Source organism: Mustelus asterias, chromosome 6 (assembly GCF_964213995.1).
Source record: "Mustelus asterias chromosome 6, sMusAst1.hap1.1, whole genome shotgun sequence".
Classification (NCBI taxonomy): Eukaryota; Metazoa; Chordata; class Chondrichthyes; order Carcharhiniformes; family Triakidae; genus Mustelus; species Mustelus asterias.
Window position 1 is genome coordinate 88441256 of NC_135806.1, and position 24401 is coordinate 88465656.

Here is a 24401-nt window from a genome sequence, read left to right on the forward strand (position 1 = left end):
TGGAGCTGACATTCTCCTCCGCCAGTGCCGATCCTCAATCGTGAAGTCGGGGAACATCTCCCCGTGCAAAATGACTGTCGCCATCTCCTGATTTCAGCCCCGCGGCCCACGTGACACCGCGACGTCTGATGTCATGCCGCCAGTGACGTGCCCCTGACCACCAATCAAGGACAATTTCAGCCCCAGTCCCAGTGAAGGCCAATCAGGGCCTGGCAGTGCAATTTAAACACACCAATGAGATTAAGACCAGTGACATCACTATGAACTAAGCGTGTGAACAGCTCTCTCTCTCTCTTGCCTTGGGAACAGCTGGAGTAGTGTAACTGTGCCATACCTTTGGGTGCTGAATAAAGCCACTGAAATTTAACAACTGGAGTCCGAGTCTCTGTGGAAACGAAGAGATCTAACACATGGCCTCGGTAGCTTATTGATGACTTGAAAATTTTTCATTTTTCTTTCTTCACACAAAGATTGTGCTTTCCTAAATGCTCCAGTATTTCTTCTAGGTTCTATAAATGTTTCTGTTCATCTTTGCCTGTGATTAAAAAGTCATCCAAATAACACTGGACACCAACTAAGGCCACTTAGGATTTGATCCATTGATTTTTGGAATAAGGTCAGAGCTGATGTTATTCCGGACAGTAGTTGTTTATACCTGAACAATCCTGTGTGAGTGACAATAGAGAGCAGTCGTTGTGACTCAGTTGCCACCTACGTTTGGAGGTATGCTTGGGGCAAGTCTATCTTACTGAACTGCTGATCCCCAGACAGTCCAGTGAATAGATCCTCAATTAAGGGGTACTGATTGACACACAGCACTGGATTTGTCATCATTTTGAAGCCACCACAAATTCTTATAGAACCATTTAGTTTAATGATAGGAATGATTGGAATTGCCCAATCACTCATGGTTGCGGACTCAGTCTCTACATCTTTGATTAATTTTTCATACGCTTGATAGCGTAAGGCACAGTTCTTGCCTTTAAGCGTTTTGGGTTGCTATCAGGTTTTATTTTAAGTCATGCCTCAGCTCCAGGCATTTCCCCTAAAATATTTTCAAATATCTTCTTGTATTTTTCGAAGAGTTTCTGTAATGTGTTCTCTCCGTTAATCAATTAGTCAACTGCTTGACAATTTAGTTTCATTTTGTTTAACCACATTCCGAAAAGCGCAGGAAAATTTCCTTTCGATACACGTGACGGCAATTGTTCAGATTGACCATTTGTTTCAACTTGCGCCATGACTTCACCTTTCACTGGAACCACCTCTTCCATCTAAATTGTCAGGATTGGATGTCTTTAATGGTACATTCTTGAGCTTTTATTAATATAAATTTTCAGCGATAAAAGATACAATGACTCCAGTATCTACGTCCATTTTCATTTTGGTCCCATTCAGTTTTAGACTCAAAATCTCTGTGCATCTCATTGCATCAATAATACACCAAGTTTTATTTCTTTGATCTCCATAGATATTGGGTGGGGCAATCTTATGAAAAAATTTAGATTCCAGAATGAACATGGAAATGGGACAGTTTCTCATCTGTTTTTTGGGCGAGTCCAAATCTGTGATCCTATGCACTTAGAGTGAAAAAAACAGCAAAAACCATTTCTGGCCTGTAGGGGAGGGGTGGGGCTCAAAACACTCAAACGCTGGCTGAGAGCAGCAGAGAACGTTGTCAGAGCAGAGAGGCTGTCACTCAGCCTCAGGTGCTTTCAGTCAACCTCTGTGGCATCAAGCAGGCACCCTCCCCAGCTACCATGGGGGCCTGCGGCCTATCATGACTCTCTGCACATGCCCAGACTGATCCACCCCAGTGACCATCCCCCCCCACCTGCCCGGACCGATCTATCCCCGTGACCACCTCCCACCCACCTGAACTGATCTATCCCCACGATACCCCCACACCCGCCCGGATCGATCTACCTTCTTGATTCCCCCCCCACCCCACACCAGCCTGGACCAATCTACTCCTCTCTCCCCCCACCAATTGCAATGCAGCGTGGCAGTGGGCCCCCTTCCCTTTCACTCCTAACACCAGCCCTGACCCCCAGTGGCCAGTCTGACCACCCATGTCCAGCCCAACCCCCGCCGGATGGCCATTCCAACACCCTTCTGCTCCATGGACAGCCCTGCTCACCCCCTTGCTCCCCCACAGATCATTGTGGCAGAGTGCAAAATTGTCCCCCCCCCCCTACCACTACCAATTGACCAGCTCTGGTCTTGCCCCGCCCCCAGTAGACTCTGCTCACCACAGGCCCCACATTCTTGGCTGCCCTGTGCCTGGTGGACAGTGCCAGGGTGCCTAGTGGGCAGTGCCAGAGTGCTAGGCTGGCACTGTCAGGGTGCCAGGTTGGCAGTGCCAGGCTGGCACTGCTCAAGGGCACACCCTTGTCCCCACCCTCCCTGGCAAGCCTCATTGGCATCTGGTTCTACCAGAGAGCCCATCGCACTTGGTCCCTGTTGCTGTGGGTTAGCTGTGATTCTCGGCGGAGAGAACTTCTCCCGGCAAGGCCACAGAGGCAAGTGAGCCTGGACGATAATGTCCCGGGCTCACTAACTTCATTTAAATTGTACTCAAATTTAATTTAAGTAATTTATTCAGCCTCATGCTGGAAATGGGTGCGGATATCCAGTGTCGGTAAGATAGCGAGAGGTGAGAGGTCGGGTGCGAAACTAATTTTTCGGCTCATTCACGATCTTACTGGCTCGCCCCACTTAGCAGCCAGCAGGGCATGATGGTAAGATCATCCTCATTGTGTATTCCCGGGAATCTTCATTGCCTTCGCTTATTTTGTGGATTTGGGTGTTTTCTTGCATTTACCCTCTTCGAGGTATGAGGATTCTTTCTGGTCCAACACACCTTCGTAATGTGACCTTTCTTGCCACAATTATGACCCTGTGGAGAATGCCCCACCTGAGCATGCCTATGACATACTTGCATGTTGAGAGGTCTTCTTTTCTCAGTATTCATCTTGTGTACTTTGGTGCCAGCTCTGATTTGGGAAGCTTCTTTAGCAGCAGACACTGCAATCTCAACAGCAGGTTTTGGTGTTGAAGAGCTTTTGGTGAGCTTTGAATTGGTTCATTTCGAAGACAACAAATAAGTCTGACTTGCAGACTGTCTTCAAGGGATGTCCCAACTTACAACTCTCTGCTAGTGTCCGTAGTACGGTTACCGAATGTGAAATATTTTCAGCCTCTTCCTGGCTCCATTGATGAAATCTGAATCTCTCCGCTATGATTAAAGGTTTGACTGAGAAGTGTTCTTCAAGGGTCTTAGTCAAATTCTCATAAGGTTTTGTAGCAGGTTGGACAAGACTTCATAATACAGTGAAAGTTTTCCATCCTGTTGCACTCAGGAAAGTTGCTCTTTTAGTTTGATTTGGTATCCAGTTTGCCGCAAAATAATATTGAAATCTTTCTTCTTAGATACTCCATGAATCTGCATTCTTATCGAATAGTTCCATAGTGCCACATTTCCCCACCATCAGCTATCAGTTACTCCTTCTTAAGTCGCAGTACTTTCTTTCACTTTTCCTCCTCTCTAATTTATTTTCTCTCCCAACTTAATTTGTATTATTGTTTTGTTATTGCTTTAAAAAAAAATCTTGGTTGGACTGTAGCTTTAAGTTTTTTTTGCAAACACCAATCTGTTTTAAAACCAGGCGATTTCAGCTTTAATTCTGATTAATCTTGGTTACTATCGCGTGATTCGTTTTTCTTTTTGAGCAGTGTCTTCTTCAAAGGCAAGTTTCTCTCTCTCTCACTGAGTTCAAGGACCTGATGCTGCAGCTCGCCATGTGCGAAATCACGCGGCTGGAAAAGACTCCCCAGCTTTTGGAAGTAAAGTTGTTTTCAGACAGCCTACTCACTTATTTTCTTACTCTGCTCATTTTCTAAGAGATTTTGAGCCCACCGATTCTGTTAATCGACTGGTATTACCGTTAACGCATTCGCTGAATTATTGTTTTATTTTCCCACCTCTGACTCTCCGAGTGCTCTCTAGGTCACAGTCAAGTAATAAAAAAATAAGGAATGGTCCGGATGGCTTTTCATCCAACTTTTGAAATGATCGTACACCTTTAGCAGAGGCCTAAAGCCTGTTTCCCACAGCCAGATTTACCACACTTCAATCGATGGTGGAGTGGTCTCTGAAAATTGATGCTTGACTCGAGGTCCAGGCCTGAATTGTTTCTTCTGACTATTTTTCCTGGAAACCCATATTCGTCACCAATTTTGTCTCTTACTGTTGAATATCAAAGTGGTCAGCTCACTTTGACAGCAAAGATAAAAGAATGAAATGGTTGCCGCACACTGAGTTATTTAACCAGTTTGTGGAGCTTTATTAGATAGGTGTTGCTTGGTTACGGTCCAGGATGGAAGAGAGGGAAAATCACCCAAATGCTTCGACTGATGGCACCAGATAATCATGTGACACACTACACAAAGATGCACTGGTTTACAATATATAAAATGAACCAATCCTTTATCCATGTTCATGCTACCCCTATGCCATGAGCTCTTATATTGTATAGAGATTCACCCTCTGGGAGCATTATTTGCAATGTGTGCTCACTCCTGTTTTCTTGTCTCCTCGCCTTTAAATTCTAGCAAATGAAATATGTTTGTATTTATTGTTCAGAAATACAATTATATTAATTTTCATTAAAAATCTTCTTTAACAGGATTGCTCATAATACTCAGTAAAGTCTTGTAAATCATTATACAATGTTCTGTGTCCGTTATTATTTGATGTAAATGAATTATTGGTTTTCTGTCTTCTGTAACCATCATATGAATATATATGTAGTTCAGAGATAATCTAAAGTTAATTAACAAATTATCTTTCATATCCCCACTGGATACTTTTCCTCTACCCCATCACTATTTGATGACTGGAAGGAAAGGGTAATAAAGATAGTAATGAGATATGTGGCAATGCAGAACAGACTGCAGCTCCTGAAGACAAGAGACTCAGGGCCGAATCGACAAAGTGCTTCAGATATTGGGAAGATGGTGGGGTAATGGAATTGTCACTTGACTAGTAATCCAGAGGTCCAGGTTAATACACTGGGGACTTGGATTGAAATCCCAGCATAGGCAGCGAGTGGAATTAATTTCAATTAGTAAATCCAGTCTCAGTCATATTGACCATGATAACCATCGTCAATGTCATTATAATCCTTCTACTTCACTACTTCCTTTTAGAACATTGGCTGGTCTGGCATTCACGTGACTCCAGACAAACATCAATGTGGTTGATTCTTAACTGTCCTCAGTCCAAGGACAATTCAGGGTGAGCAATAAATGCTGATCTTGTCAGCGAGGCTCAGATACCATGAAAAAACAAATAAGTATGTATTTATAGGCTCCTTAATGCGACCATCTTTGGATAGTACTGGTGAGTTCAGTAAGACAGATCAGCTCTCTGAAATAGACACTTTCCTACTCACCACCCACTACATATTCACACTGTACTCAAAAAGAATAAAGGTGTTCATCCTACAAACGAAGATGCTCATAATGACAATAAAATTATGAAAGCTAGTGTCGTACAGACGGACAGTGACAAATATTGCACAGTATTAGTACTTTGCCTGAGTACAGTTGACAGAGCAGATTGGTTTGATAGTTAATCTGCCTACCATGTTGATCAGAAACCAGCACGCCCCTTGCAGCTCACAAAAACTGTCACCTGGAGTGTTATCTTTCAGTATTTTGAAGATTGGCCCACATGGATTGTGCAGCTGGCATTCACTGTGCTCCCACTGTGGCTGGTATTCAGTGTGGTCCCACTGTGGCTGTTGTTCAGTGTAACCCCACTGTAGCTGGTGTTCACTATAACCTCACTGTGGCTGGTGTTCACTATAACCTCACTGTGGCTGTTGTTCAGTGTAACCCCACTGTAGCTGGTGTTCACTATAACCTCACTGTGGCTGGTGTTCACTATAACCTCACTGTGGCTGGTGTTCACTATAACCCCACTGTGGCTGGTGTTCACTATAACCCCACTGTGGCTGGTGTTCACTATAACCTCACTGTGGCTGGTGTTCACTATAACCCCACTGTGGCTGGTGTTCACTATAACCCCACTGTGGCTGGTGTTCACTATAACCCCACTGTGGCTGGTGTTCACTATAACCCCACTGTGGCTGGTGTTCACTATAACCCCACTGTGGCTGGTGTTCACTATAACCCCACTGTGGCTGGTGTTCACTATAACCCCACTGTGGCTGGTGTTCACTATAACCTCACTGTGGCTGGTGTTCAGTGTAACCCCACTGTGGCTGGTGTTCACTAGAACCTCACTGTGGCTGGTGTTCACTATAACCTCACTGTGGCTGGTGTTCAGTGTAACCCCACTGTGGCTGGTGTTCACTATAACCCCACTGTAGCTGGTGTTCAGTGTAACCCCCACTGTGGCTGGTGTTCACTGTGGTCCCACTGTGGCTGGTGATCACTGTGGCCCCATTGTGGTTGATGTTTACTGTATCTCCACTGTGGCTGGTGTTCAGTGTAACCCCACTGTGGCTGGTGTTCACTATAACCCCACTGTGGCTGGTGTTCACTATAACCCCACTGTGGCTGGTGTTCACTATAACCCCACTGTGGCTGGTGTTCACTATAACCCCACTGTGGCTGGTGTTCACTATAACCCCACTGTGGCTGGTGTTCACTATCACCCCACTGTGGCTGGTGTTCACTATAACCCCACTGTGGCTGGTGTTCACTATAACCCCACTGTGGCTGGTGTTCACTATAACCCCACTGTGGCTGGTGTTCACTATAACCCCACTGTGGCTGGTGTTCACTATCACCCCACTGTGGCTGGTGTTCACTATAACCCCACTGTGGCTGGTGTTCACTATAACCCCACTGTGGCTGGTGTTCACTATAACTCCACTGTGGCTGGTGTTCACTATAACCCCACTGTGGCTGGTGTTCACTATAACCCCACTGTGGCTGGTGTTCACTATAACCTCACTGTGGCTGGTGTTCAGTGTAACCCCACTGTGGCTGGTGTTCAGTGTAACCCCACTGTGGCTGGTGTTCACTATAACCCCACTGTAGCTGGTGTTCAGTGTAACCCCCACTGTGGCTGGTGTTCACTGTGGTCCCACTGTGGCTGGTGATCACTGTGGCCCCATTGTGGTTGATGTTTACTGTATCTCCACTGTGGCTGGTGTTCAGTGTAACCCCACTGTGGCTGGTGTTCACTATAACCTCACTGTGGCTGGTGTTCAGTGTAACCCCACTGTAACTGGTGTTCAATGTAGCCTTACTGTAACTGGTGCTCACTGCGGTCCCACTGTGGCTGGTGTTTACTGTATCTCCACTGTGGCTAGTGTTCACTGTAACAACTCAGCTCAGCAACAAGTTCACGCCATGATCAATATCAACCTAATTTTATAGAAACATGTTATTAAAGCATTGTTTCTTCTTTAATTTGATGCCACGTTGCTGACAAGACCAGCATTTGTTGCCCATCCCTAATTGCCCTTGAGAAGAAGGCAATGAGCCACCTCACTTCAATGTAGGTACACCCACAAGGCTGTTAGGTTTTTGACCAGGCAACAGTATAGTAACACTGTTCCAAATCAAGATGTCGTGTGGCTTAGAAGGGAACTTTTAAGGTGGTGACGTTCCTATAGGTTTGATACCTTTATCATGTGTTTTGATGGTGACGCCAGAAGAGACCCGACAAGTTATTGCAGTGCATCTTGTAGATCGTACAAACTGCTGCCACTGTTTGTTGGCAGTGGAGGTAGTGAACGTTTAAGTTGATGGATGCTTTTCCCTACATGGTTTTTAACTTCTTGAAAGTCGCTGGAACTGCACTCAACCAGGCAAGTGGAGAGCACTCCTTCATACTCCTGACCTGTGCCTTGTAAATGGTGGACAAGCTTTGGGGAGGTGAGTTACTCATCACAAAATTCCCAATCTGACCTGTTCTTGTAACCACAGTATTGATTTGGCGAGTTCAGTTCCTTTTCTGGTCAATGGTAACCCCCAGGATGTTGATAGTGGAGGATTCAGAGCTGCTAATGCCATTGAATGTCAAGGGGAGTTGGTTAGATTTTTGATAGAGATGGTCACTGCCTGGCACTTGTGTGACACAAATGTCACTTTCTACTTATCCACTAATATTGGACTGCTTCAGTATTGGAGGAGTTGCGGAAGATGCTGAAGACTGTGCAATCATTAGTGAGCTCTCCTAATTCTCATTATCTTATAATGGAAGGAAGGTCATTAATGAAGCAGCTGAAAAGTTGTGAGAACCCATCTGCCTCGAGGAACTCTGAGAGTTACGGTTTCCTGGATTCATGTATACAGTGAGATATTTTACTTATTTATCAAACAATGCTTTTTATTTTCCATTTTGTACAAAGTGCTAAGTGACATTAAGGGCGGGATTTTACAGCCTCACTCATCCCAAAACCATAAAATCCCGCCTGAGGTCAACGAATCTTTCTGTTGTCCGGCCCTCGCCCGCTCCGATTCCCGTGGCGGGCGGGACGGTAAGATTCCAGCCTAACTGTCTATTCAAAATAGAGGTGTACAATATACTGTTAATAGTTCACAGCAAATATGTGATGGAAATCAGATAAATGTATCGTTCAAAAAGAGGACCATTCGACACATTGGGACTGTCCTGCTAACTTTCACGGAAAATTATTTCTGTGGACACATGATAAATATAATTCATTCTAAAAATTCTGTATTGTAGAGAAAACGAAATTACATTTATCGACTTAAGCCTTCAGCAGTAATAAAACATAAAATTTGAGTAAAAATGCTTGCACTGTTACATTTACAGTGCTCTTTTATATTTGGTGGTAATTGAATGGTAAAATGATGAATACTCCAAATATACGCCTCATCCCTTAACTAGTGCAATCTTATAAATCAGACGCCCATCCTCCCACCATCTCTCCTCCTCCTCCAGAACATTGCTGGCATACTTTTGTGTCATTTGATATGAGCTCCATAAATTTTGTGTAATATTTTGTAATGGATAGCCTTTAGGTATTTGTGAGTTCAATCTTTTTGCTCATAAACACACACGCTCCTGTGGTTTCCAACTGTAAGAGGGACATTATAAAAATACAAAAACAACAGATTGCTTCAATCACTGGATGTGAGGCCAGCATGCTTCCCATGCAACCAACCATCCAGATTTCTTTTATTCCTTCATGGTGTGGGAATCTCATTGGTGAGGCCAGCATTTGTTACCCATCCCTAATTGCCCCTTGAAATGATTGGCTTGTTAGACTATTTCAAAGGGCATTTAAGAACCACCCACATTACTGCGGGTCTGGAATCACATGTAGGGCCGGACCAGATAAGGAGGGCAAATTTCCTTCCTGAGATGAATGAACCAATTTTTTTTTACAACAAACAATGGCCACCATTTACTCAGGGTCACTTTCAATTCCATATTTATTAATTAATTGAATTTAAATTCTGATTCCCAGTGACACTCTACTTGTTACAGTTTGTCAACCTGAAAAGACCTATTTATGCCTACTCTCTGCTTCCTGTTAACTAATAAATCCTTTATCCATGCGAATATGTTACTCCCTACATCATATAAACTCATCTTATGTGGCACCTTATCAAATACCTCTGGAAATCCAAATACGTCACGTCTGTTGGTTCCCCTTTATCCACCTTGCTTGTTACTTCCTCAAAAAATGCTAATAAATTAGTTAAACATTACTTCCATTTCACAAGCCCATGTTGACCCTGCCCGATCAAATTATGAATTCTAAGCATCCTGCTATGGCCTTCTTATTGATGGATTCTAGCAATTGCCTTATTCAGATTTTAGGCTAACCACCCTGTAGTTTCCTGCTTTCTGTCTCCCTCCTTTCTTGAATAAAGGTATTAACTATTTTCAATTCAATATTTTCCAATCCATTGGCACCCTTTCAGAATCTAAGGATTTTTGGAAGAATACAGCCACATACAGGGAAGATCAGAGAAAGGTTATTCTAGCAGAGTTCTCAGAGCTGGGTAGGGGATCAGGACAACTATCAGATCATGCAATGCATTGGGAGTTCACGGCTTTCACATGGAAACAATCTATTAGCCAGCAATGAACATCAACCATGAAAGTAATTAAGGGCTCTGACTTCTTGTTTCACCAAGATGGCACTAGAGATGGACCTTTCCTTGGTCCCTGGGATGGGATGGACCCACACCCGATACTGTTTATGCTATTAATTGTACCTTCATGCCAGCACAAGAATCAATGGCCTGACTCCAGCCCTCCCCGGTTCAATGGCATGAAAATATGATAGGTGGGTAGGGTCAGTCAGGGGTGAGGCTGTGATGTTGAGAAACTGCCCAACTTTGGATTCCAGCCTCAGATATGGAAATTGGGCCTCTTACAGACCCACTTCCAGACAGCACAATTTGACTTCCTTGTTCATACTTTGCATCAAATTGTTCCCATTATGCTCTGATAGCTGGATTTAGAATGGTTGATCACTGTAAAATCTGGCAAGAGACTCCCATGAATTATTCAAAATACTCCCATAGTTTTCTTTTCACTTGCCATTTTTTTTCTCAGTAACTAGCATTTAAATGTTAAAAAGTAAGAGCAACCTAAATTAAAAATCAATTAAATACATAACTGTATTTATTGATTGAATAATATTTTGCACATTTTTGACTTGAAATGTTGGACATAACGATTGAAATGATTGCTAGGTTTGTCCAATGCATGGTCTGAGGGCAACAATTTGCCTGCCGTCTGAATGACTGAGTCTGTGTGAGTGTGAGTGAGTGAGTCATATGAGTGTGAGAGTCTGAGTGAGTGAGTGAGTGAGTGAGAATGAATCTGTGTGAGTAGGAGTGAGTTTGGGTGAGTGAGTTGTGTGAGTGTCAGTGAGTCTGGGTGAGTGAGTGTGATTGAGTCGACGTGAGTGAGTGTGAGTGAGTCTGTGTGAGTGAGTGAGTCTGGGTTAGTGAGTATGAGTGAGTCTGGATGAGTGTGAGTGAGTGAGTCTGGGTGAGTCTGGGTAAGTGAGTCTGGATGAGAGACTGTGAGTGCGTCTGGGCGGGTGAGTGAGAGTGAGTCGGGGTGAGTGAGTGTGAGTGAGACTGGGTAAGTGAGTGTGAGTGAGTCTGGGTGAGTGAATGTGAGTGAGTGTGAGTGAGTCTGGAAGAGTGAGTGTGAGTGAGTCTGGAAGAGTGAGTGTGAGTGGGTCTGGGTCAGTGAGTCTGGGTGAGTGAGTGTGAGTGAGACTGGGTAAGTGAGTGTGAGTGAGTCTGGGTGAGTGAATGTGAGTGAGTGTGAGTGAGTCTGGAAGAGTGAGTGTGAGTGAGTCTGGAAGAGTGAGTGTGAGTGGATCTGGGTGAGTGAGTCTGGGTGAGTGAGTGTGGGTGTGTCTGGGTGAGTGAGTGTGAGTGAGACTGGGTGAGTGAGTGTGAGTGAGACTGGGTGAGTAAGTCTGTAAGTCTGGGTGAGTGAGTGTGGGTGTGTCTGGGCGAGTGAGTGTGAGTGAGTCTGGGAGGGTGAGTGTGAGTGAGTCTGGGTGAGTGAGTGTGAGTGAGACTGGGTGTGTGAGTGTGAGTGAGTGTGAGTGAGTCTGGAAGAGTGAGTGTGAGTGAGTCTAGAAGAGTGAGTGTGAGTGAGTCTGGGTGAGTGAGTCTGGGTGAGTGAGTCTGGGTGAGTGAGTGTGAGTGAGTGTGAGTGAGTCTGGAAGAGTGAGTGTGAGTGAGTCTGGGTGAGTGAGCCTGGAAGAGTGAATGTGAGTGAGTGAGTGTGAGTGAGTGTGAGTGAGTCTGGAAGAGTGAGTGTGAGGGAGTCTGGAAGGGTGAGTGTGAGTGAGTGTGAGTGGGTCTGGGTGAGTGGGTCTGGGTGAGTGGGTCTGGGTGAGTGGGTCTGGGTGAGTGAGTCTGGGTGAGTGAGTGTGAGCGAGACTGGGTGAGTGAGTCTGGGTGAGTGAGTGTGAGTGAGTGTGAGTGAGTCTGGAAGAGTGAGTGTGAGTGAGTCTGGGTGAGTGAGCCTGGAAGAGTGAATGTGAGTGAGTGAGTGTGAGTGAGTGTGAGTGAGTCTGGAAGAGTGAGTGTGAGGGAGTCTGGAAGAGTGAATGTGAGTGAGTCTGGAAGAGTGAGTGTGAGTGAGTCTGGAAGAGTGAGTGTGAGTGAGTCTGGAAGGGTGAGTGTGAGTGAGTGTGAGTGGGTCTGGGTGAGTGGGTCTGGGTGAGTGGGTCTGGGTGAGTGGGTCTGGGTGAGTGAGTCTGGGTGAGTGAGTGTGAGCGAGACTGGGTGAGTGAGTGTGAGTGAGACTGGGTGAGTAAGTGTGTAAGTCTGGGTGAGTGAGTGTGAGTGAGTCTGGGTGAGTGAGACTGGGTGAGTGAGTGTGAGTGAGTCTGGGAGGGTGAGTGTGAGTGAGTCTGGGTTAGTGAGTGTGAGTGAGACTGGGTGAGTGAGTGTGAGTGTGTCTGGATGAGTGAGTGTGAGTGAGTCTGGGTGAGTGAGTGTGAGCGAGTCTGTGTGAGTGAGTGTGAGTGAGTCTGGGTTAGTGAGTATGAGTGAGTCTGGGTGAGTGTGAGTGAGTGAGACTGGATGAATAAGTGGGAGTGAGTGTGAGTGAGTCTGGGTGAGTGAGTGTGAGTGAGTCTGGGTGAGTGAGTGTGAGTGAGTCTGGGTGAGTGAGTGTGAGTGAGTCTGGGTGAGTGAGTGTGAGTGAGTCTGGGTGAGTGAGTGTGAGTGAGTCTGGGTTAGTGAGTATGAGTGAGTCTGGGTGAGTGTGAGTGAGTGAGTCTGGGTGAGTGAGTGTGAGTGAATCTGGGTGAGTGAGTGTGTGTGAGTCTGGATGAGTGAGTGTGAGTGAGTTGATAAGTGAGTCTCAGCGAGTGAGTCTGGGTGAGTGAGTCTGGGTGAGTGAGTTTGGTGAGTGAGTGTGAGTGAGTCTGGGTTAGTGAGTATGAGTGAGTCGGGGTGAGTGTGAGTGAGTGAGTCTGGGTGAGTGAGTGTGAGTGAGTCTGGGTGAGTGAGTGTCAGTGAGTCTGGGTGAGTGAGTGTGAGTGCGTCTGGGTGAGTGTGAGTGAGTCTGGGTGAGTGAGTGTGAGTGAGTGTGAGTGAGTCTGTGTGAGTGTGAGTGAGTCTGTGTGAGTGTGAGTGAGTCTGGGTTCGTGAGTATGAGTGAGTCTGGGTGAGTGTGAGTGTGTGAGACTGGATGAGTGAGTGTGAGTGAGTCTGGGTGAGTGAGTGTGAGTGAGTCGGGCGAGTGAGTGTGAGTGAGTCTGGGTGAATAGGTCTGGAAGAGTGAGTGTGAGTAAGCGAGTGTGAGTGAGTGTGAGTGAGTCAGTGTGAGTGAGTCTGGCAGAGTGAATGTGAGTGAGTGTGAGTGAGTGTGAGTGAGTCTGGAAGAGTGAGTGAGTGAGTGTGAGTGAGTCTGGAAGAGTGAGTGTGAGTGAGTGTGTGTGAGTCTAGGTGAGTGAGTGTGAGTGAGTTTGGGTGAGTGAGTCTGGGTGAGTGAGTGTGAGTGAGTCTGGGTGAATGAGTCTGGAAGGGTGAGTGTGAGTGAGTCTGGAAGTGTGAGTGTGAGTGAGTCTGGAAGAGTGAGTGTGAGTGAGTCTAGAAGAGTGAGTGTGAGTGAGTGTGAGTGGGTCTGGATGAGTGAGTGTGGGTGTGTCTGGGTGAGTGAGTCCGGGTGAGTGAGTCTGGGTGAGTAACTGTGAGTGAGTGTGGGTGAGTGAGCGTGAGTGAGTCTGGGTGAGTGAGTGTGAGTGAGTCTGGAAGAGTGAGTGTGAGTGAGTCTGGGTGAATGAGTCTGGAAGAGTGAATGTGAGTGAGTGTGAGTGAGTGAGTGAGTGAGTGAGTGAGTGAGTGAGAGTGAGTCTGGGTGTGTGAGTGTGAGTGTGTGTGAGTGAGTCTGTGTGGGTGAGTCTGGGAGAGTGAGTCTAGATGAGTAAGTGTGAGTGAGTCTGGGTGAGTGAGTCTGGAAGAGTGAATGTGAGTGAGAGTGAGTGTGAGTGAGTCTGGAAGAGTGAGTGTGAGTGAGTCTGGAAGAGTGAGTGTGAGTGAGTGTGAGTGGGTCTGGGTCAGTGAGTCTGGGTGAGTGAGTGTGGGTGTGTCTGGGTGAGTGAGTGTGAGTGAGATTGGGTGAGTGAGTGTTAGTGAGACTGGGTGAGTAAGTCTATAAGTCTGGGTGAGTGAGTCTGGGTGAGTGAGTGTGGATGTGTCTGGGTGAGTGAGTGTGAGTGAGTCTGGGAGGGTGAGTGTGAGTGAGTCTGGGTGAGTGAGTGTGAGTGAGACTGGGTGTGGGAGTGTGAGCGAGTCAGGGTGAGTGAGGCTGGGTGAGTGAGTGTGAGTGAGACTGGGTGAGTGAGTGTGAGTGAGACTGGGTGAGTGAGTGTGAGTGAGTCTGGATGAGTGAGTGTGACTGAGACTGGGTGAGTGAGTGTGAGTGAGACTGGATGAGTGAGTGTGAGTGAGACATGGTCAGTGAGTGTGAGTGAGTCATGCGGGTGTGGGTGAGTCGTGTGAGTCAGTGAGAGTGAGTCTGGGTGAGTGAGTGTGAGTGAGTCTGGAAGAGTGAGTATAAGTGAGTGTGAGTGGGTCTGGGTGAGTGAGTGTGGGTGCGTCTGGGTGAGTGAGTGTGAGTGAGACTCGGTGCGTGAGTGTGAGTGAGTCTGGGATTGTGAGTGTGAGTGAGTCGGGGTGAGTGAGTCTGGGTGAGTGAGTGTGAGTGAGTCTGGGTGAGTGAGTCTGGATGAGTAAGTGTGAGTGAGTGTGAATGAGTCTGGGTGAATGAGTCTGGAAGAGTGAATGTGAGTGAGTGTGAGTGAGTCTGGGTGAGTGAGTGTGAGTGAGTCTGGGTGAGTGAGTCTAGATGAGTAAGTGTGAGTGAGCGTGAGTGAGTCTGGGTGAGTGAGTGTGAGTGAGTCTGGGTGAGTGAGTCTGGGTGAGTGAGTCTGGGTGAGTGAGTCTGGGTGAGTGAGTGTGAGTGAGTCTGGTGAGTGAGTGTGAGTGAGTCTGGGTGAGTGAGTGTGAGTGAGTCTGGGTGAGTGAGTCTGGGTGAGTGAGTGTGAGTGAGTCTGGGTGAGTGAGTGTGAGTGAGTCTGGGTGAGTGAGTGTGAGTGAGACTAGGTGAGTAAGTGTGTGAGTCGAGGTGAATGAGTCTGGAAGAGTGAGTTTGAGTGAGTGTGAGTGAGTGAGTGTGAGTGAGTGTGAGTGAGTCTGGGTGAGTGAGTCCGAAAGAGTGAATGTGAGTGAGTGTGAGTGAGTCTGGAAGAGTGAGTGTGAGTGAGTGTGGGTGAGTGAGTCTGGAAAAGTGAGTGTGAGTGAGGCTGGAAGAGTGAGTGTGAGTGAGTCTGGAAGTGTGAGTGTGAGTGAGTGTGAGTGGGTCTGGGTGAGTAAGTCTGGGTGAGTGAGTCTGGGTGTGTCTGGGTGAGTGGGTCTGGGTGAGTGAGTCTGGGTGAGTGAGTGTGAGTGAGTCTGGGTGAATGAGTGTGAGTGAGTCTGGGTGAATGAGTGTGAATGAGTCTAGGTGAGTGAGTGTGAGTGAGTCTAGGTGAGTGAGTGTGAGGGAGTCTGGGTGAGTGAGTGTGAGTGAGTCTGGGTGAGTGAGTGTGAGTGAGTCTGGGTGAGTGAGTGTGAGTGAGTCTGGGTGAGTGAGTGTGAGTGAGTCTGGGTGAGTGAGTCTGGATGAGTAAGTGTGAGTGAGTGTGAGTGAGTCTGGGTGAGTGAATCTCAGTGAGTGAGTGTGAGTGAGTCTGGGTGAATGAGTCTGGAAGAGTGAATGTGAGTGAATATGAGTGAGTCTGGGTGCGTGAGTGTGAGTGAGTCTGGGTGAGTGAGTGAGAGTGAGTGTGAGTGAGTCTGGGTAAGTGAGCCTGGAAGAGTGAATGTGAGTGAGTGTGAGTGAGTGAGTGTGAGTGAGTCTGGAAGAGTGAGTTTGAGTGAGTCTGGGTGAGTGAGTCTGGAAGAGTGAGTGTGAGTGAGTCTGGAAGAGTGTGTGTGAGTGAGTGGGTCTGGGTGAGTGGGTCTGGGTGAGTGAGTCTGGGTGAGTGAGTGTGGGTGTGTCTGGGTGAGTGAGTGTGAGTGAGACTGGGTGAGTGAGTGTGAGTGAGACTGGGTGAGTAAGTCTGTAAGTCTGGGTGAGTGAGTGTGAGTGAGACTGGGTGAGTGAGTGTGAGTGAGTCTGGGAGGGTGCGTGTGAGTGAGTCTGGGTGAGTGAGTGTGAGTGAGACTGGGTGAGTGAGTGTGAGTGAGTCTGGGAGGGTGAGTGTGAGTGAGTTTGGGAAGGTGAGTGTGTGTGAGTCTGGGAGAATGAGTGTGAGTGAGTCTGGGAGGGTGAGTGTGAGTGAGTTTGGGAAGGTGAGTGTGTGTGAGTCTGGGAGAATGAGTGTGTGTGAGTCTGGGAGAATGAGTGTGAGTGAGTCTGTGTAAAAGTGAAAGTGCTGAGACAGGGGGTGGAATTTTGCCATTGGTTTGTTATCTCAGGCAGGAGAAGTGGACGCCAGCTCACCGAGTTTCCTGGTTCTCTGTAAGGGGTGGGTGCCACGATGTAATGCTGATTGACCCCACACCACCACTAACTTAGGTTTTGGAAAGGGTGCTCTGATGTAAAAGAATAGGAATGAATCAACACCCCCAACACAATGACCCGCCTACCCCCACCACGGAACACAGGATTCCCGTAGGATTTTCCTCTCCTGGCACCATTCCAGCCTCCCCTGAAGATGGGGCAGAAAAACCCAGCCTGGGAGTGAGCCAGACACACACATTCTTCTCCTTCTCCTCTTTCCCCAAGATCCTTTCCACAAAGCAGGCCAGGAGAGGAACAAACTGAGGTTGAAAAGAAACCCCCATCCAAATCACACTTTCAAATGAATTCTACTGAGGCCAACTCAGAGTGTATGTCACCATGAGTGGACCCAAGGTCAGTGTTAAACCCAACTCCTTCTCTCAGCTCCATCCCCACCCTATCCTTGGTCTTAGGGCTTAGTGGTCATTTTCATTCTTTTTGTTTAATTATCAATTAATTGTTTTGACATTGCTTTTTGGTTAATTCATGTTGTGCCAAAACATATCCTTCTGAAATTTGCTCATTGGCCCTTTGAGTGAGAAAAAATTGAAATGTGGGGCGGCCTTGCCCAAGCGAGATCGGAAATTCCCATCTGAGATCAGCAGGCATTTCCGTTGTCCGCCCCTCGCTCACTCTGATTCCGTGACGAGCAGGGTGGTAGAGTTCCGGCGGTTGTCTCTCATGCAAAAAGGTTGGACGCATCTGGGCTACATTGTTGTCTGAAGCTACTCTTTATTTTACTTGGAAAGATCATAAATCCTAAATCCTGAGAATCGGGTTAACATACTCAATTAATACAGCTACTGAGAAAGAGAAAGACAGAAGCAATAGAACTAGAGTAACAGAATCAAGACAGCTGAGGGGAGAACATGGATACTAATCAATCCCTTGCAGCAATTTGGAGGAATATAAAATCTCCTGTGCCTGCAGCAGCTTATGTGGCCTGGCTGTCATGTAAGCAGACAGAAGTGTTGGATTTCATTATTTGTGGAAAATCTTTGACTATTTGAAACAGTGTATTGATTGCACAATGATTGATTACACTCACTGTGACAAACATTTACATTTAAACCTTTTCTATTGGCCCCAGCAATACTTGAAGTCATTAAAGTACTCATGTGGCCAGCATTGCTATGGCAATGATGACAGAAAATATGACTTATGATCATTGCTGCCTCCCTCTAAAAGCTACAGCATTTTCAGTGAAAGGTAAGTGTGTGTACAGAAATAGTTGAAGACTTGCACCGGAATTTTACTGGCTTGCAGAACGGAATTCTCCGTTGGCCTTGGGTGGAATTTTACAAGCCTCGTCCGAGCGAGGTCGTAAAATCCCGGCCTTGGTGTCCCCAATCTAATGTTTTGCTCTAAATCTTTGCCCAGATTTTTGCAGAGTCGTCTATGCATTATCCAAAATGGTGCCAGGTCCCTGGATCCAGAAGTCTGCCCCCACCCCCCCCCCCCCCCCCCCATATCTGGCACTAACTATTTTTACTTTGGGGTGGGGGAATAGGGAGCTGGATGTATTCCACATTTGTGCGTTCCATGGAACTGGCAGGACATTTAAAAGCGCAGCTGACTGACAAGCAAATGTGCATCTTTGTGCAAAAGTTGTAGAACTGGTGGAAGATCTTTGGAAAGTCTGGAACATTTTTGGAGGGAACTAAAAAGTGAAAGACATGCCACAGAAGGCCCACAAGCACAATGTGGCTGACACCCAAGGGAGTTGGAGGATGGGGTTAATGGCCTTGGAATTGCATTTTTCTTCTGTCCTCCTACTCAGACACCCAGGTGGGAGCCAGATAAGGGGGCATGTGCACAGTGAGCCAAACCAATTGCTGAAATGGGGATGGGACCATTGAATTTACAGGCCATAGAGGGCAATCCTGCAGGAGAATTGTGTGGCCAGAGGTATGGGACCATTGCAGGAGCTGGAGGCAGCACATAGGAACATAGGAATTAGGAGCAGAAGTAGGCAAGTTCAGCCTTCGAGCCTGCTCCGTGCACAGTGCACACCAGGCAGGAAGAGGACCACCGGTAAGAGGACCATCTTTGGACATAACTGAAAGCCAGTATAGAAGGCTAAGAGTATCCCAAGAAATGGTTGCAGAGATATATGACATGGTGTAACAAAAGCTGGCACCACATCCTGCAGATCCATATGCCCTGCCATAGAGTCATAGAGTTGTACAGTGCAGAAAAGACCTTTTGGCCCATCTGGTCTGCGCTGACAATAACTACCACAAAAGTTGTGCTAACCCCATTTTCCAGCACTTGTCCCATATCCTTGAATGTTATGATATTTCATGTGCTCATCCAAATACTTTTTTAAAGCTTGTAAGATTTCCGTCCTCCACTACCTTCCCAGGCAGTGCATTCCAGATTCTCACCACTCTCTGAGAGAAGTTGTTTTCCTCAAATCTCCTCTGAATCTCCTGGGCCTTACCCTAAAACAATGTCCCCTTGTGATTGACCCCTCAATCAAAGGGCATAGCTGCTCCCTATTCACCCTGTCCATACCCCTCATAATCTTATACGCCTCAATCATGTCCCCCTCAGCCTTCTCTGCTTTAGTGAAAAGCCAAACCTACCCAACCTCTCCTTATAACTCAATGCCAGCAGCACTTAAGCTGACAATGGCTCTAAATGATTATGCTGCTGTCTCATTCCATGGTTCAGTCACTGCCCTCTGCAGCATTTCACTATCAGTTAATCACAGGTGTGTCAAGGCCGTTACAGATGCCCTCTTTGCTTGTGAGGGGGAACACATAAATCACCCAATTGGCTGGTGGTGCAGACACACAAGACCAAGGGATTTGTGAAATATCAGGGAGCTATTTTATGACCAGGTCACCATTAGGGCATCAAGTAACCAACCGCAGATCTTCATTAACAGGGAATCCTTTCAATTCTACCAGAAGCCAGTGGCGTGGTGGTATTGTCACTGGACTAGTAATCCAGGATAATGCTCTGAGGACTGGGCTCAAATTCCCCCAACAGCAGGTGATGCGATTTGAATTCAATAAAAAGATCAGGAATTAAAAGTTTAATGATGAACATTTCTGATTATTGTAAGATCCCATCTGGTTCACCCATATCCTTTAGGGAAGGAAATATGTTGTCCTCGAGAAGGAAACAGTCTTTCACTGCTGGACATGCATAGACATACCTTTGTCCCTGTTGGTGTCAGTGAGAATGGACTTCAGCGTGTAGTCTTCAGCACCAATGAACCTTGTTCATTTTGTAAACATTCTCATTCAAGCTATTAGTGTAAAAGAACAAAAAGACAAAAACACTCTGCAATAGTAATGAGCGTACTTGTGATATAAACAAAGTGACATAAAATGAAACCACGATGAACCCAACAGCGACTGAGGTGACATGGTGTCCGACATTCATAAATGCTCCTACATACCGCAACCCACACCACTGCTTGCCCACACCCCCTCACCCACCCACCCCCAACACTCTCCCACACCCCGGCAAGGCCTGCTTCAGAGAAGGTAGAAACAGGCTACTCACCTCTCATGGTATATGACATTGAGGAACATGGTGGCCAGTGTCTTCATGCAGCCTGATGACCTACCTCAGACAATGCATTTTTTGGAGGGACAGTAATGTCACTGGGACAAGTACTGCAGCTGAGAGCTCTGAGTCAGGTGCTGGGGAGTTAAAAGAAGAAGAAGGTATTGAGATGCTCTCAGAACCTTCACACTCATCACTAACAATCATAGCCCTAGACTGGCCTACAGTGGATTAGGTGGGACTGGCTGCTGGTCTGGGACGCAATAGTTTAGACTACATCAAAAGTAACTAATTAGTTGTGAGAATATGTTTTACATGCATTATACATGTTTTCCTTTATCTTTTGCATTTTATGTTATCAAGGATTTTTTTCCGTAGATTTCACCTAAATTGTCTTCTTATGGTCTTAATACACCAATATTTTGCTCCAATACTGTTTTGGAGGAAGATGATATTTACTCCATGTCTCTTTGGGTCTGCTAACAGCTTCTTTTTTCAGCCTTACCATTTAGCTATTTTTGTTAGCTTTCATCCCCTTTTTCACTTTGCCCTTATATTCCAACTTTTGCTTTGTTCTTTAATCTCGCAGTCTATCACTTTGATGCATGTTCATGTATGCTTTGAACTTCTTCAATTACCATGCTGTTTTACAGAAGCTAATACACTTCTTCAGGATCAAGGAACAAACATTTTTAGCCTGTAGGTATTTGATGTACAGTAAAGCTGTCAATATGCTATGGGCTATGAGTAATTTCACTGTTTAATAAATTTTCCATGCTTCCTGTGAAGTTATACAAACTAATATACAGCAAATTTGCATATGTAAATCCCTGATACCCCTTATTGATGTTAAAACACCTTTGGTTTTGAAATTTCAGAAATATTACCACAATGGCACGCATCTGATAATCTCAGAACTATTGTATTGTGTGTGGCTCATTTCCATAAAAAGGCTCATTGGATCATCCAGCCCTAAGAGTTCATTCAGGGTTCCTGGTCAGAAGACTAATGAGGTCCATTGTATACGATGCTTCTGAAATCTAAGATTTGTAGATTATCTAGACAAACTCTGCTGGGAGAGTCACCTAATTTAGCTCCAGTCTTTTTTTCTTTGAAATAGTTTGTTATCTTTTCCTCCATCTTTATTGTTCTTTCAGCCTTCAAACAAATGCCTCCCTATATATCATACTGGGTTGTTTTTGGTTGCAATGTGCAGTATTTTCTACTTCATTCTCAGTAAGGAATTAATTACCTCCACCTTAAAGATCCTGACCTGTAGATAGGGCTCATCAGTCTTCCTGTAGCATTCAGAGCTCTCCTCATGGTGAGAGCTGGATTAGAGCTGTACCGAGGGGCCCTCATTGACCCAGTCTTGTAAATGTCTTCTGATAATTTATCTCGTGCTTTACATACTCTTGAAGTGAAATTATAAAATGCTTTCTGCTTTTTAGCATAGAGGCATAGAAACTAGGAGCAGGAGTAGGCCAATTGGCCCTTCGAGCCTGCTCCACCATTCATCTTGATCTTGGCTGATCATCGAATTCAATATCCTAATGCCGCTTCCTCCCATATCCCTTGATCCCTTTAGCCCCAAGAGCTATATTTAATTTCTTCTTGAAATCAGACAATGTTTTGGCCTCAGCTACATTCTGTGGTAGCGAATTCCACACATTCATCACCCGCTGGGTGAAGAAATTTCTCCTCACTTCAGTTCTAAAAGGTTTACACCTTATCCTCAAACTATGACCCATAGAAACAAGAAGCCTGTTTCCCCCTTTGTAGATTTCCCTGCCCAGTGCAGGGAAACGTGGCAAAGAGGGACTTTCCCATCAATCCCAACCACCAGCTGGCTATGCTAAGATATGCAACTTCGAACTGAACTTTTTGTCCAATCTTCCATCGCACAGTTCAGTAGCTGAGAACAGAAATTCTCTTCAGGGAGCGTAAAGGAGAACATGCCCCTGTCTACATCAATGGGGACGAAGTAGAAAGGGTCGAGAGCTTCAAGATTTTAGGTGTCTGGATCACCAACAACCTGTCCTGGTCTCCTCATGCCGACACTATAGTTAAGAAAGCCCACCAACACCTCTATTGTCTCAGAAGACTAAAGAAATTTGGCATGTCAGCTACGACTCTCACCAACTTTTACAGATGCATCATAGAAAGCATTCTTTCTGGCTGCATCACAGCTTGGTATGGCTCCTGCTCTGCCCAAGACCGCAAGGAACTACAAAGGGTCGTGAACGAAGCCCAGTCCATTACACAAACCAGCCTCCCATCATTGACACTACCTACACTTCCCGCTGCCTTGGCAAAGCAGCCAGCATAATTAAGGACCCCACGCATCCCGGACATTCTCTCTTCCACCTTCTTCCGTCGGGTAAAAGATACAAAAGTCTGAGGTCACATACCAACTGACTCAAGAACAGCATCTTCCCTGCCTCTATCAGACTTTTGAATGGACTTACTTTGCATTAAGTTGATCTTTCTCTACACCCTAGCTATGACTGTAACACTACATTCTGCACTGTCTTGTTTCTTTCTCTGTGAATGGTATGCTTTGTCTGTATAGCGTGCAAGAAACAATACTTTTCATTGTATGTTAATACATGTGACAATAATAAATCAAACCAAATCAAAAAAGAAATTCAGAAAAAAAGAAGGGATTTAAGAAAACTGCATTCCTCAAGTTTGTAATATGTTGATATTACAGTGCACTTCCATTCCCTTCATTTTTTGTTTCTGTTGTCAAGCGAGGTCTCTTTTCACAAGACACTCAAAAGTTTGCAGCTCTCAGCATTAAATTTGCATTGATTTACACTGAGGGTAGATGAAGCTCCTGTCATTCATGTCTCAAATATCACCAGAAGCACAAATCTATCAAAAATAAGATTGAGAAAATCAAAGCATACTTCAGGAACAAGAATAGGGTGTTGCATTCTTGTGGCATTGTAGCAAATTTCAATATATGCAGGACTGTGTCAGAATAAATCCATATGACACTAAATTTACCTCAGGAAACGATTGTCTGAAATGAGGCATGAAAATCTGTCCAACGTGGGAATTGTCTATTTGGAAAAAAAGCACAGGAGAAGGAAGATATCCCTGTGAAACACCAATTACCATACAGTCAAACTAGCTGTTGATGCAGGAAGCAAACATGTGGTGAGTCTTGAAGGTTCATCATGAGGAATATTCCTAAGAAATGAGCATGCACATGAGAGATAAATCAAAGTATAGTGCAAGATTTTAAAAAAAATTCTCCTGAGTCTACACACGAAATAAGAACCGCATTCCAGATGCTATTTTAATGGAAGAGCCACAGTCGATGTCCAAAAGAAGATAAAACATTGGATTTATAGCTTCCCTTTGCGTTCGGTGGTTAAGAGAATTGAGGAAAGCAGCATCTCTCAGGTATCCATCATCACTGCTTTAAGCTGGCTGGTAGGAGGCAGGAGTATGCCGTGAGTACCTAATTTGGTCCTAATATTTCTTCCACATAAACGTATTTGAGATGGAATGGTGGGGGGAGGGGTGGGGTTGTAGGGAGTGGTGGCTGGTGCGGCTGCTGCTGTGAATAAATAAGCACACATTGCACCTCCTCAGCCACCACAAGGGGCCTTTGGTGGCACAGTGGTAAAGTCACTGGACTAGTAGTCTGGAGGCCCAAGCTAAACCTCTGGCGACATGGGTTCAAATCCCATCATGGCGGCTTGTAGAATTTGAATTCAATTAATAAAATCTGGAATTAAAAGCTAGCCTCAGTCATAGTGATGTCAATTGTTGTAAATGCTGATACCCTTTAGGGAAGACAATCAGCTGGTCTGGCCTACATGGCTAGACTCACACCACAGCAATGTGGTTCACAATTAATGATCCTCTGAAATGGCCTTGCAAACCACTCATTCCAAGGACAATTAGGGCCGGGTAACAAATGCTGGCTTTGCCAGCGATCCTCACATACCAAAATAAAATAACACACTGGTAATTCAATAGGGCTTGCACACGCCATTCTCTCTATACTATGTAGTGCATGTAAATAGAAGAAGACATTGGCAAGGATTTTCCAGTCCTGTCATGATGGGACCTGCTGCAGGAGATTCAGCAGCACTCACCAAGACCAGATGATCTTGTTAGCAGGCGGGGCCTGAAAATCTCATCCATTATTGCAAGTTGAATTTTACTATCTGTGATAACCCCCACTAGGTCCATGGAGAATCACTGATTCATCTCCCCGTGGGGCTCATTGAGTATGAGTTCCCCTTGTAACAGGCAGTGGGCTGCTCAGTTGGAACTCATTACCTGAGCCTTTTATAAGGCAGGTCCA